General features: G+C 42.1%; 1 protein-coding gene across 3 annotated transcripts in view; it reads left to right on the top strand.

The window, feature by feature from the left end:
* Positions 1–4,871: 4,871 nt before the first annotated feature.
* KATNBL1 (katanin regulatory subunit B1 like 1) overlaps positions 4,872–13,171 on the top strand; it is a 45,261-nt gene continuing 36,961 nt past the window's right edge. Inside the window, exons 1-2 of one of the 3 annotated variants that reach the window (XM_070584522.1) lie at positions 4,872–5,033; positions 7,098–7,358. The gene's annotated coding sequence lies outside the window, so the exon portion shown is untranslated. Of the gene's footprint in view, positions 5,034–7,097; positions 7,359–10,292; positions 10,359–13,171 lie in introns of those variants that run through there. The other 2 variants (XM_070584536.1, XM_008516347.2) reach the window with 2 other exon arrangements.

The following is a 13,171-nucleotide window of genomic DNA, read 5'->3' as shown; positions in this document are numbered from 1 at the left end:
ATGTCCTGTACTGAATCCCAGGCCATCAGCACTGCTGTGGGTCTGTCTCTCCAGCATGGGCCCCCCTCCGCAAGCTGGTCTAATCCCAGGACTCCTGCTTTTCCAAGGCAGCAGTCAACCACATTGTGTTCTTTTCTCTCTTGGAAAAATCACTGAACAGGTAAAATTAGGGGTGGGGATGTTTTGCAGAGAGAGACACAATCACTGTGCGAATTACTAGTGTAGTGTTTTACGAGGTTATCCTATTTCCTAACATCTCCCAAGAAAATAGTATTATTATCCCCACTGTGCAGGTAAGGTAAAAATGGTGCAGAAAAGGCCCAAAGGCAATGCTCTAGGCTTCTGATAGAAATGAGTCTTGCTCCAAAGCTAGTGTTCTTTCCACTCTAACATGCTGCCCTCTACTTTCTTCCGCTTGGTGACAGTGTACCGTAATTGCAGGAAATCTACGTGGGGGTGGAGGGAAATGGTCTCCTAGGATTCAGATTTGAAAATCTATAAATATCAAATATTGTCACCTGTTTCCCAGCTGTTGAGGTGTGACAGCTGCATCAGAAACAAACTATCTTAACAGGAGGCTCCCCTACCACTCAACACCCTCCACCACTCCCACCCTCTACCCCCCAAAAAGCCCCAAACAAAACTGCTGCTTCTGCCACCAAGGAGGGCGCCAGTACTGTGGTGGTGTTTGAAACAATCGTGAACCTTGTAAACTAGGAGTGAGATTAGCTCATTCCCACCACTACTGCCTTATCTGAAATGTCCCCCCTGCCATTTCTTCCTTCCACAGACTGCACAGGAAGGTAGGGAAGGCTAGGAGCAAAAAAAAGTGATTGACTTCTCACGTGGATTGTCAAAGTCAACTGCCTGGAGCTTTCCAAAGCTTCTGAGGCTGAGTAGGGGATGTAGTTACCTTTAGAGTGGATGAGCTGTTGCTGTCTCTTAGGTCTCTTCAAGCATCCTCTTCAAGCATTGTCCAGCATCAGTCTGAGTCGATGAGAATGACAGACGGCACAGAAAATGCTACGGCTCCCTGAACCTCCGGCCTGAACTACAATACTTTCACACCTAAGTTCTTGCCATCAGGCCTCCCCACCTCCCCCTCGCCATCCTGTATCCTGGTGACAGATTAATCCTTCTAAAGTACTGATTTAACTCTGTCACTCCCCGCTCAATAGTCTTTACTGTCTCCTCACTGCTTACGGGATAAACTCCAGACACCTCTGCTGGATCATTCCAGATCTTCACAACCTGTCAGGTGACTACATACCTTTACAGTCTTTACTCTTGCTACTCTCCAGAGCTCTCTCCACCCCACTCACAGAGAGACAGACAGTGGTCCTGGAACTGACTTAGCACTCACCCCTTTGTTTGGAAAATGCTGCCTGTCAAATCCTGTCCAGCTTGTCAGGCCCGGCTCAAAGCTTCCTCCATGATCCCTCCCCTGACTCTCCACTCAGAAGGGTACATATGACTATGCATGAGACTTCTTTTCTCGTCTGGGTATTTATGGGTCCAGGTTACTCTACACACTGTCCCTAAATTATGTCCATACCCTTAAGAGAGGGGGATGTGGGGCAGAAAGGCTAACTCAGCTGTCTGTTCAGTCAGATGGAAGGAATATTTAAGGTAGTCAGATGGAATGAGGGAACGGCCAGAGGGGGAGAGCCCCTCAGAGACTGCCCACTATGAAGGCTAGCCAGGAACCACCTTTCTCTGCACAAGGACTGGTGCAGGGATGATAAAAATACGTACAGGCTACATTTTTAAAAATCCATTACAAAACAAAACTTGATTGAGCCCCAAGGGAAAAAAATTCAATTTCATCGACTGAAAAGTGTCAATGAAAAAATTGACCTGCATTTTCATCAAGTGATATATATTGCAAAAGCAGCAATGGGAAGGCAAATTCCTTTATTTTCACCTTAAATTATGTTGACACTTGGCAGCCACATGAGATCTAAGGGCCAGGGCTGCTCATCACTGGTGTAAACCTCAGGACCTGAGTCTGGAGACGAACCTGCCTGAGACCCTGTGCCCCAATAAGCTCTAGAAATGAGAAATCAAGACTTTCCAGCCGTCAGACAACCTGAGGCCTTGTTTTAGCTGAGATCCTTCTATGTGAACATAGCAGGTTCCCTGAGTGCTAGGACTCCGTTATTTGTCTGACCTCAGCATCCAGCCTCCCTTGAGGGTAAGTGCCATGTCTTGCACCCTTTCCACCCTTTCCTGTTGAGGGCCCAGCACAATGTCTTTTGCATAGTGGGTCATCAAGAAATTCCTGTTTACGATGATGGTGATGAAGAAACAGTTTGAGAAAAAGTGACTTCACCCATGTGTGTGGAATTTTTATTTTCTTTAAAACAATACACCTACTTAGTGGAAGTCATACTCAGGAATGTTCTACACTGCACACCCCTGGAACCCAGGGCTCCTGCTCCCTTCACTCACTCACCCCGCTGGACTCCCTCAACTGTCCCACCTGTGAACAGGTGTGGCCCCACACAGAGGCATGTGCCTGCTTCTGCTTGGTATGATCTGAGAGGTTCTCAAACATATTGCTTGTGCAAAATATATCCTAAAAATATTTCTCCCACAGACCTAAAGTAGGGCTCAAAATTTTCACCATCACTTAATTTTTTGGAGTAAGGAAGTAAGGGCTCTGTACTAGGGAAGAAAGGTACATTGCTATTCTCACCTAATGACATCTTAGCTCTGATCAGTTTATCTGCCAGGACTTCCACAGCTCCGAACTCCCACGGCATTTAGGATAGACATTTTTTTTACAAGGTCAGAGTATATTTATTTTTACATATTACATCATTAGCTTTGATACAAATGGGATGTGTTAAAACATGATGAAAATACATTAAAAAATTCATATTGGGAGGGCCCACCTAGTGGCATAGTAGTTAAGTTTGTGTGCTCCGCTTTGGCAGCCCAGGGTTCGCCGGTTCGGATCCCAGGCACAGACCTACGCACAGCTTATCAAGCCATGCTGTGGTAGGCGTCCCACATATAAAATAGAGGAAGATGGGCACAGATGTTAGCTCAGGGCCAATCTTCCTCAGCAAAAAGAGGAGGATTGGCAGTGGATGTTAGTTCGGGCTAATCTTCCTCAAAAAAAAAAAAAACCCCTATATTGGCAATAAGCAATTACATTTTAGAGTTAACATTTTTAAAATAAAATTTCCCAATATAGTACAAACATGTCATATTATTCAATATCTCTATTCTCATTGCATTCACTTTTCTTACTCTTGGGATTTAATCTCTAATGTCTTTCTCGGGTGTCTCATGTGCTTCCCTCCTTCATCTTTTCCATCCATCTCTCTGGTCTTCTTTTTCACAACTATATAACCTGTAACAAATACGGACATTTTTTCAATTTCTTGAACTACACCACGATAAGTCTTCCTGCAGACCCAGTGAGATCCCTAAACTCACAAGTTTGACTGATATAGTCAGGTGGCTCTGCAAATAGTAAAAAGGACACTCTAGGCCTTGGTCCATGCATCTCCAGCAGAGCACAAGGCAGCAGGCCTGTCTGATCCACAGCTGAGTAGCATTGTGTCTTCTGGAATAGTACATCAGTGTCTGCACAAACCCATAGCATAAAGGAGAAGCAAACATACGACCTGAAAAAGGTTGCAACCAGAGCCATCACAATGCACGGTTAGCCAACTCCACAGGCACATCTGTAAGCAAGTGCAGTCCACGAACCCTGTAAAATTATAAGCATGGTCTGTCGAGCATAAAGGCCCTTTATATGACTTTATATTGACCAGGCTCTGGAGGATAGACCTTTTATCACTGCACTCACCACAGTGTTGTGGAATGATCTCTTTCTCTGTTTGTCCAAGCCACTGTGAGCTCCTCCAGGCTATCTCCAGCACCTGGTACAATGTCAGCCTGGCACATAGCGGGACTTCAAAAATACTGTTGAACCAAACTTGTTCCTTAGTCAGGCCCTGGAAAGTTCTGAAAGGAGTGCCTAACAAAGTAAGCCAAGAGATATAGGCTTACAGTACAGAAATGATCCAACAAATGCACTACTTGATTGGCGTCTGCAGAGGATAAGAGGGCCACCAGAGACAAACTTGCTCCTGTCACCGTTTGGTTAACCTTGACCAGTGGCTTGCCTGTGAAGAGGCAGACTCTGGCTCCACTAAAACGAAGAGAGCTACCCTCAGTAATTAAGAACACTTCAGGGACAGACCCACCGCTAACCTCAGACTCTAGTGTTCCCCATCCCAAGGAGACTGAGCCTGCCTCCTGAGGCCAGGATCTGCATCATAGACATTTCTTGTGTTCTTAAGAGTCTAGCACAGGGTCTGGTACATATTAGGAACTAGAAGATAATAGTTAACAATTATATAGTGCTCACCATGTGCCAGATACATTTCTCTAAGCATTTTATATGAATTAACTCATTTAATCCTCACAACTGTGAGGCAGATACTATTATCATCCCATTTTACAGATGGGGAAACCAAGGCACACACGAGTGTCTGTAACTTGCCCAAGGTCACATAGTTCCAGAGTCCAGGTTTTCAGTACTTTTCCTTAGTGCATTTAAATGGCAGCGAATGAAGAAATCTCTCCCTGCACCACATTTTTACAGCAGATTGTTTGCACCTCCTGGTACAACACTTGAGGCACGGTCTCCCGCACTAGGCTGTCACGGGCGCAGGGTCCTTCTTTGACTTTTGTCCTCCCTCAGTTCTTTGCGCAGTATTACTTGCCTCGCCGCAGTAAGGCTTCCGTGCGTCCCTATGGCCACCAGGGGGCGCTGCGACCACACGTCCTCTTTCTCCTCCCTCCGGCGCTTCGCGACCCGAGAGGGGCGGAGCCGGCGTGGGGCGGTGCCTGTGAGACGCCCACAGGGGAGCTATCCCAGCGGGCCGCGCGCGGTCGCGTTTGAATGGCCGGGACTGGGGCTCGGCCGGGGAGCCGAGGGACACTCTAGGCTGCGGCGCGCACTTGGTCACCGCCGGGGCTGGGCGGAGGCGCCGCGGTACCATGAGGCGCCGGTAAGTGACGGCTGGGCCCGTGCGAGCCCCGCGCCCGCCGGGGCAGGGCTTCTCCTCGGGCCGGGCCGCGCCCTCGGCCCACCCGAAGGCCCCGCGGCGGCGTCTGCTGGGCCTGGCCCGCAGCGGGGCTCTCGGGGTCGAGGCGGCTCCGGGGTGGAGCGCCGGCCCGGCCGCGGTGAGGAAGGTCGGGGCAGCGGGCGCTGGGGGCAGCCCGGGCGGGCCGGAGGGTCCGGCCGGCAGAGGCGGGGACGGAGCCCGCTGTCACTAATTTACCTTCGGGTGGAGCCGCCGTCCGGGCCTGGCGGAGAGGGCAGGACGAGCGCGTCCGCGGCGAGCTGTCGAGGACAGGGTTTCCCCAGAGCCGCCTGGGCCCGGCCGTGGCATTTCCTTATTTTCTGACGGGTCCTGGTTCCCTGACAGACAGGCTTTTGTTTCGCAGCACAAAAACTTGACATAACTGCATAAGAATTGCTGGTTGCGACTTTAAAAACCTCATTGTATTTTCTGAAAAGTTGTTCTGTAACAGTACCTAGGCTTTTACCACGCCCTTAAATTGGCTTAAATATGAAGATAACAAAGAGTTGATTTGTTTTCTTGTGGTTTGTAAAGCTCCTTGAAAACAGAAGGTCTATGTCAATTTCTTTGCAGATTAAAAAAAAAAGAACTGTAACAGAAATTCTGTAATAATCACCAGTTTGGCGCTGGCAAAAATTCTGAGAATCTAGTCCACCTAATAGCTTAAACTTGTGTAAATAGTTTATCCTGCTTTTTTGTTTTAAATCAGCTTCAAACTTGAATCAGAACTTTATACATTGAGGGTTTTACTTGGCCAGTAACTAACTTTGTAATCATAACGATGGTTAGTATTTATTTTGTGCTTTCTGTATGCTAAGCACTGTTTTGAGAGCTTTGCTTTGGGACAGATACTATTATTATCCCCATTTGGCACGGAGGAAACTGAGGCACAGAGAAGTTAAGTGACATGTACAAGGTTACCCAGATAATATAATTTGGACCCAAGCAGACTGGCTCCATGCTTTGAACTATGCTATTCTGCCTTCTTAGTTCATGGCTCTTTTTAGTTTACCAAGTGCTTTCATTTAATTTACTTTTCTCCCCTGGGGATATAATATATGTGTGAAGTGTGTTTGTGTACACACACATTCACACACTGTTAGATCAGGTTGTCTGCTCTTGTTGGCCGTACTTAAGTTTTGTACACTAAGCAAAACAATCCATTGGACATTTTAAGATAAATGGAGTTCATAAAGTTCATGCTTGTGTTGTAGTTTATAGTTTTAATTCCCTTGTATCGTTACTTGAAAGTGTAGAGAACAATTCAAAACCTATGTATTCCTTAAAATGTACTATTATATATTAATGTTTTCACCCTGAAAACGTATCGACCCCTTACTCTGTACTTGAAATGATGACACTTAACTAATAGCTCCATGACACTAAAGCAAAACCATTTAGTAAGAAATCAGCAGTTTACACTTATTTACAGCAGAGTATTTAAATTTCGTTCATCAGTTATTAAGCTTTTGGTTGCCTCTATGCCCAGCACAGGGTTAGGCCCAGTTGGCTGTACAAAAGAAATGGGCCAGGGCAACAGGGCTTAGGAAGGTTAGTCTAGTTTGGGATATGAGATTAACAAAAATATACATGTATATGATACTCTTCATTAGTACAGTGGGTGTATGCTGAACTGAGTGGATCCATAAGCTTCTGCAAAGAACTGACAATTGAGGGATGGGTGTAGGCCTTTGAATAGAAGTATGAATGGGGAATTTTAGTGAGGAAACTGTGTTCAAAGACTTGGAATTGAGAATGAAGATGGATTTTCTAGGCAACAGTAAGTCTGGTCTTTTTAGAAAGTTCCTATTGAGAAAAATAAGATTTTACGGGTAAGACTGTGAGGAGTGTTGTATAAGACACATGTCAAAGAAGTTTAGTTTCTGATATATATGTATATGAGCAGAGACAGATATGATTTGGGGAGTTTTAGAATTTTTATTTATTTTAAATTTTTTAATTTAATTTATTTATTTTTTTTTTTTGAAGAAGACCAGCTCTGAGCTAACATCTGCCACCAATCCTCCTCTTTTTGCTGAGGAAGACTGGCCCTGAGCTACTGTCTGTGCCCATCTTCCTCTACTTTATATGTGGGACGCCTTCCACAGCATGGCTTCACAAGCAGTGCATAGGTCCACACCTGGGATCGGAACCAGCGAATCCCGGGCTGACAAAGCGGAACGTGCGAACTTAACCACTGCACCACCAAGCCAGCCTCAGAACTTTTAAATCAGTGGTTCTCAACTGGAAGTAAATTTGCCCCCCTCAGGGACATTTGCCAGTGTCACAACTAGAGACTGAGGGAGGCGCTACTGGCATCTAGTGGATAGGGGCCGGGAATGCTGCTAAACATCCTAGAGCAGGACAGCCCTCCATAAGAAATAATTACCCCAAATGTCAGTGGTGCCAGGGTTGAGAAACCCTGTTTCAAGTTGATTGTTTATACGGCCGGCCTCTGCTTCCATGTGCTGTAGATAAATATGAATGATAAATTTTAAGATCATAACTACAAACAATATTAAAGTTGGGGAGATGCTGGCTTAGAGCCCTCAAGAAGGAGGCTGTTGTTGGAGTGCTAGGGGAAGGGAGAGGCTGTAAGGAGAGAGTATGCGAGCACTGAGAATGGACAGGTAGCGGTAAAATGAGACAATTATTTACATGGTATTTTTTCCAAGTTTGAAAATCATGCATGTTCACTGTAGGAAATTCAAGAAATATAAAGAAAGTGTGTGTGGGGGGGGATTATAAACACCCTCCCCAAGCAGAAAGAACAACTGTTAACGTTTTCATATGGTAGTTCCTTTCAAGACATTTTTTGTGCTGATAACTATTTTCCTTTTTTTTAAAACTAGGCGCATTCATTTTTCTCCCTATGGGGTTTTTTGTTTTTTGTCTTTTTGTGGGCTTTTTTTTGACTCAGCGTATCATGAGTATTTCTCATTCTTTGAAAAATATTCGTTTTAATGGTCAGAGTGTTCTTTGTTTTTTCTGTGTGTCCTTTTGAAATTGGGAATTTTGCTTTGCATTCAAAAGGGAAATTCTGAAGGAAGAAATATTAGAATATGATGACTGACTAACTGTAGAAGACAATGGGGGGCAAAGTCTATGTTATCTCCAAGGTTTTAAATCTGGGAAGCTAAAAGAAGGGTGGAGCTACTGAAATAAATTGGGATTCTCATAATAATTTTCATTTTAGGTATGTAAACTGCCATTCACAGAGACACCTAATGAGATTTTAATGAGGCCCCTGGATGCCTATCAGCTTACATTCTTCCCCAAACTCCTATGATTAATCGTCCTTTTCTTTCTTTCTTTTTTTTTTTTGGTTTTTGTACTAAGCTTATTTTTCATTTCTTTCTTAGCCAGGCTTCCCTTTTCCCCTTCTTGGAAAGGTTTTTTTAAATGTATTTTCTATTAGATTACTAAATAAGGCTCAAGTTTGTTGGTCATGAGTGTGTATTTTGAGAGATTAAAGGACTAGGTTGGATTTCCTAAATGTATAGATTGCTACAGTTTATAAGCAAGAAGTGAATATGACTCTTTTTTTGGGAGAAGGAGGAATTATCTTTTAAAAATGCTTGCCCAGTGATGGGATGCCTCATAACATCACACAGTCAATATTACATTGCTGTGTTATCAATCATTATGGTTATTGATTTATATCAGTTAATTTAGTGCTTTCTGGAAAATGTATTTAGGAAAGTAAATTTTTTTAAAAACTCTTAAACCAAATACACATGGTAGTTTCAGTGGGAGCATGCACTTTTCAAATTGAATAGGATATAAATTGACTTGGCTGGATTCAAATGCTGTGTTTACTACTTTGTGTTCATCTCCAAGTATCTTCTCACTAATAGCTAATATACACCAACTTTGGAGAAATTTTCTGTTTCCTTGGGACATCATGGGGTAGAGATGGGAGAAAGGGTCTTCTGAAAGGTCCTCCCACTTTGCCTCCCTATGACCACCTCTCTCTCCTTCAGTTTTACACATTGCCTGAAACTCTTTTTGCCTTGACCAAGTCACCCAGGAACGTACCACCTATGTATGGATCATGAATGTCCTTGCTAGCATCTCTTCTTCTTGCTAGTATAATCTTAAAACAGGCAGCTTGGTCTTATATGGGAAAGGCATTAACAATGGAAGTCATAGTTCTAAGCCTGGCTCTCCTACTAGTAACTGAGTGTTCTTGGGAAAATCCCTTAATCTCATCTGTAAATTGAAATTATCTCCTAGGTCATTTCCAATTTAAGAGTCTGTGAATCTGTGAAGTATGTACTTTTCAAGATTAATTACCTCTGGGGAGACTGTTAGTTGGTCTTTCAATTCTTAGTGTGAATTAGGCATAGACAAATTTCTTCTACAGGGATTTGTAAAAGCTGCTTCCATATAGTAGGATTGGGGTAGGAATTATAGAATGGAATCTAAGTGCCACTAGAATATAAGCACCAGGAGGGCAGGGACCTTTGTTTTCCTCCTGATATTTCCCCAGTGCCCAGAATGGTAATTAGCCTGTCACATGTGCTTAATATTTGTTGAATGAGTGAAAGAATGAAGGAATGGGTTCTTGTTGAGGAAAGACAAGCTTTTTGCAGATGCTCTGAGTACCTTGAAAGAACTCAGGATAGAAACCAACCTGATTACAGCCCAGTCATTCCTACAATATAAAAATACTTCCTAGTGGTAGTAAGTGTCCATTGTTCACTTGGGTGCCTTTCAGAACTGCTAAGTAGTTACTGCCCTAACTGCCGCTTATACTCACAAAGTAGTTTTGTCCGTCAGCAGATCTTACTTTAGTACCAGCTTGACTTTTCAGTGTGCCTTTTCTTCTTTTTTTTTTTTTTGTTTTTATTCGATTTATTTAAACTAGAAAAAAAGTAAAAACCCAGTTCACCCATTTCTCCCACTGCCCTCCCCATCCCCTGTCTCTTGCAACCACCAATCTACCAATCTATTCTCTAAATCCATGAGCTGGGGGTTTATTTATTTATTTATTTTAGATCTCACATAAAAGAGAGATCATACAGTATTTGCCTTTCTCTGTCTGACTTATTTCACTTAGTGTAATGTCCTTCAGGCCCACCCATCGCAAATGGCGATATTTCATTCTTTTTTGTGGCTGAATAATATTCCATTTTGTGTTTTTGTGTGTGTGTGTGTATCTCACAATTTGTTTCTTTCCAGTCATTGGTGGACACTTAAGTTGTTTCCATGTCTGCTGTGGTAAATAATGCTACAGTGAACATGAAGGTGCGTATATCTTTTTGAATTAGTGTTTTTGTTTTCTTTGGATAAATATCCAGAAGTGGAATTGCTGGATCATATGGTAGTCCTACTTTTAATTTTTTGAGGAACGTCCATATTATTTTCCATAGTGGTTGCATCAATTGCAACATTTCCCACCCACAGGGTACAAGGGTTTCCTTTTCTCCACATCCTTGCCAGTACTTGTTATTTCTTCTTTTTTGGCTGAGGAAGATTCACCCTGAGCTAACATCTGTTGCCAAGTTGCCAATCTTCCTCTTTTTGCTTGAGGAAGATTGACCGTGAGCTAACATCTGTGCCAATCTTCCTCTATTTTGTATGCAGGTCGCTGCTACAGCATGGCCACCGACAAGTGGTATAGGTCCGTGCCCGGAAACTGAACCTCAGCCGCAGTGGTGGAGTGTGCCAGGGGGCCAGCTCCTATTTTTTCTCTTTTTGATAATAGCCGTTCTAACAGATGTGAGGTGATATCTCATTGTGGTTTTGATTCGCATGTCCCTGATGGTTAATGATGTTGAGCATCTTTTCATGTACCTGTTGGCCATCTGTGTGTCTTCTTTGGAAAAATGTCTGTTGAGACCTTCTGCCCATTTTAAAATCAGATTGGTGTTTTTGCCATTGAGTTGTATAAATTCTTTATATATTTTGGATGTTAGCCCCTTATCAGATATATGATTTGCAATTATTTTTTCCCAGTCAGTAGATTGCCTTTTCATTTTGTTAATGCCTTTATTTGCTGTGCAGAAGCTTTTTAGTTTGATGTAGCCCCATTTGTTTATTTTTGCTTTTCTTGCTTTTGCTCCTGGTGTCAGATTTAAAAATCACAGGCCATGACCTGTTTCAAAGAGCTTCCTGCCTATGTTTTCTTCTAGGAGTTTTATGGTTTCAGGTTTTATGTTCAAGTTTTTAATCCATTTTGAGTTAATTTTTGTGCATGGTGTAAGATAGTGGTCCGGTTTCATTCTTTTGCATGTGGCTTCCCAATTTTCCCAACACCATTTATTGAAGAGACTATCCTTTCCCCATTGCATATTCTTGGCTCCTTTGTTGTAAATTAATTGACCATATATGTGTGGATTTATTTCTGGTCTCTCTTCTGTTCCATTGATCTATGTGTCTGTTTTTATGCCAATACTGTACTGTTTTAATTACTGTAACTTTGTAATATAATTTGAAATCAACAAGCCTGATGCTTCCAGCTTTGTTCTTTCTCAGAATTGCTTTGGCTATTTTAGGATTGTTTGTTCTGTTTCCAATGGTTCCAAATACCATTGGAATTTTTATAGGGATTGCATTGAATCTGTATATTGTTTTGGGTTGTATGGACATTTTAACAATATTCTTTCAATCCATGAGCACAGAATATCTTTCCATTTATTTGTGTCGTCTTCAATTTCTTTCATTTATATCTTGTAGTTTTCAATATACAGGTCTTTTACCTCCTTGGTTAAATTTATTCCTAGGTATTTTATTCTTTTTGATGCAGTTGTAAATGGCTTGTTTTCTTAATTTCTTTTCCTGATCATTCATTATTAGCATAAAGAAACACAACAGATTTTTGCATGTTGATTTTGTATCCTGCAACTTTATTGAATTTGTTCACTAATTTTAACAGTTTTTTGATGAAGTCTTTAGGATTTTCTGTATATAATATGTCATCTGCAAACAGTGGCATTTTTATTTCTTCCTTTCCAATTTGGATGCCTTTTATTTCTTTTTCTTGCCTAATTGCTCTAGGTAGGACTTCCAATACTATGTTGAATAAAAATGGTGAGAGGAGACATCCTAGTCTTTTACCTGATCTTAGAGGAAAAGCTTTCAGCTTTTCACCGTTGAGTGTGATGTTAGCTGTGGGCTTGTTGCCTTTTACTCTTATTTGCAGAAACCTGTGCCCTGCCTATTCCCTATACCACTTAGTATCATAATTAACAGTATGTTTAGTGTTGTATAATAAGTAAATATGTATTGATTATAAATAAATCATATGATTTAAAGTTTGGCTTTTCATCTATGGAGGATTCATGGCACATCATTTGGAAACTTGTACTCTTGGTCTTCCTATTTCAGTCATCCTAATTCTGCAACTGTCATACCAAATAATCTTCAAGAATGGTGTTTAGTCATATGATTCCTATGCAGAGTTTCTCAGTAAGTCTATTTTGTCTACAAAATAAAGCCCAGATTCCTGACCCGGCATTCACGGACTTCTGCATTTTAGCCAGTCTACCTTTCTAGTCTGTTTCTCCAACAGTGACTTGGACTCAATAACTATTTAATTATTGAATAGTTGGTATAGATAATAATGAAACGAAAAGCACACTTATTCTCACCTAGAAAGTATGTTTCCAGATAAGGAAAGCTTGTCAGACTATTTCTCAAGAAGCCTGTATAGGATGGCATTCATTATTTGGATGAATTAATTTACTGAAAAATGTCAGGGACAAGAATCTTTAAAACTCGATATAAGCAATTTTTTCTCTCTTTGTTGGCTGACCTATTTGGAACCTAAGTAGTCAGAAGGAAATTATGTGTGTATGTTTAGTGGCGTCAGTTGATTGCTTAGTGAGACTGACTGCATCATTCTGTGCCCTCAAGATTGCTTGATTTGTCAGTCTGGATGGGCTAGGTTATTTTGCAGTAACAAGTAACTACCAAATTTCAGTGGCTTAAAATAACAAAGGTTTATTTCTCCTCAATTCATGTTACATGTGAATTGTCTGGGGGCTCTGCTCTATTGTCCTTGCTCAGGAATGTGGACAGATGGAACCTTCACCTCTGGCCTGTGCTGGTTGCCATGA

Source organism: Equus przewalskii, chromosome 1 (assembly GCF_037783145.1).
Source record: "Equus przewalskii isolate Varuska chromosome 1, EquPr2, whole genome shotgun sequence".
NCBI lineage: Eukaryota > Metazoa > Chordata > Mammalia > Perissodactyla > Equidae > Equus > Equus przewalskii.
Note: the sequence above shows the minus strand (reverse complement) of the source record. Positions and strands in the feature narration are given on the sequence as shown.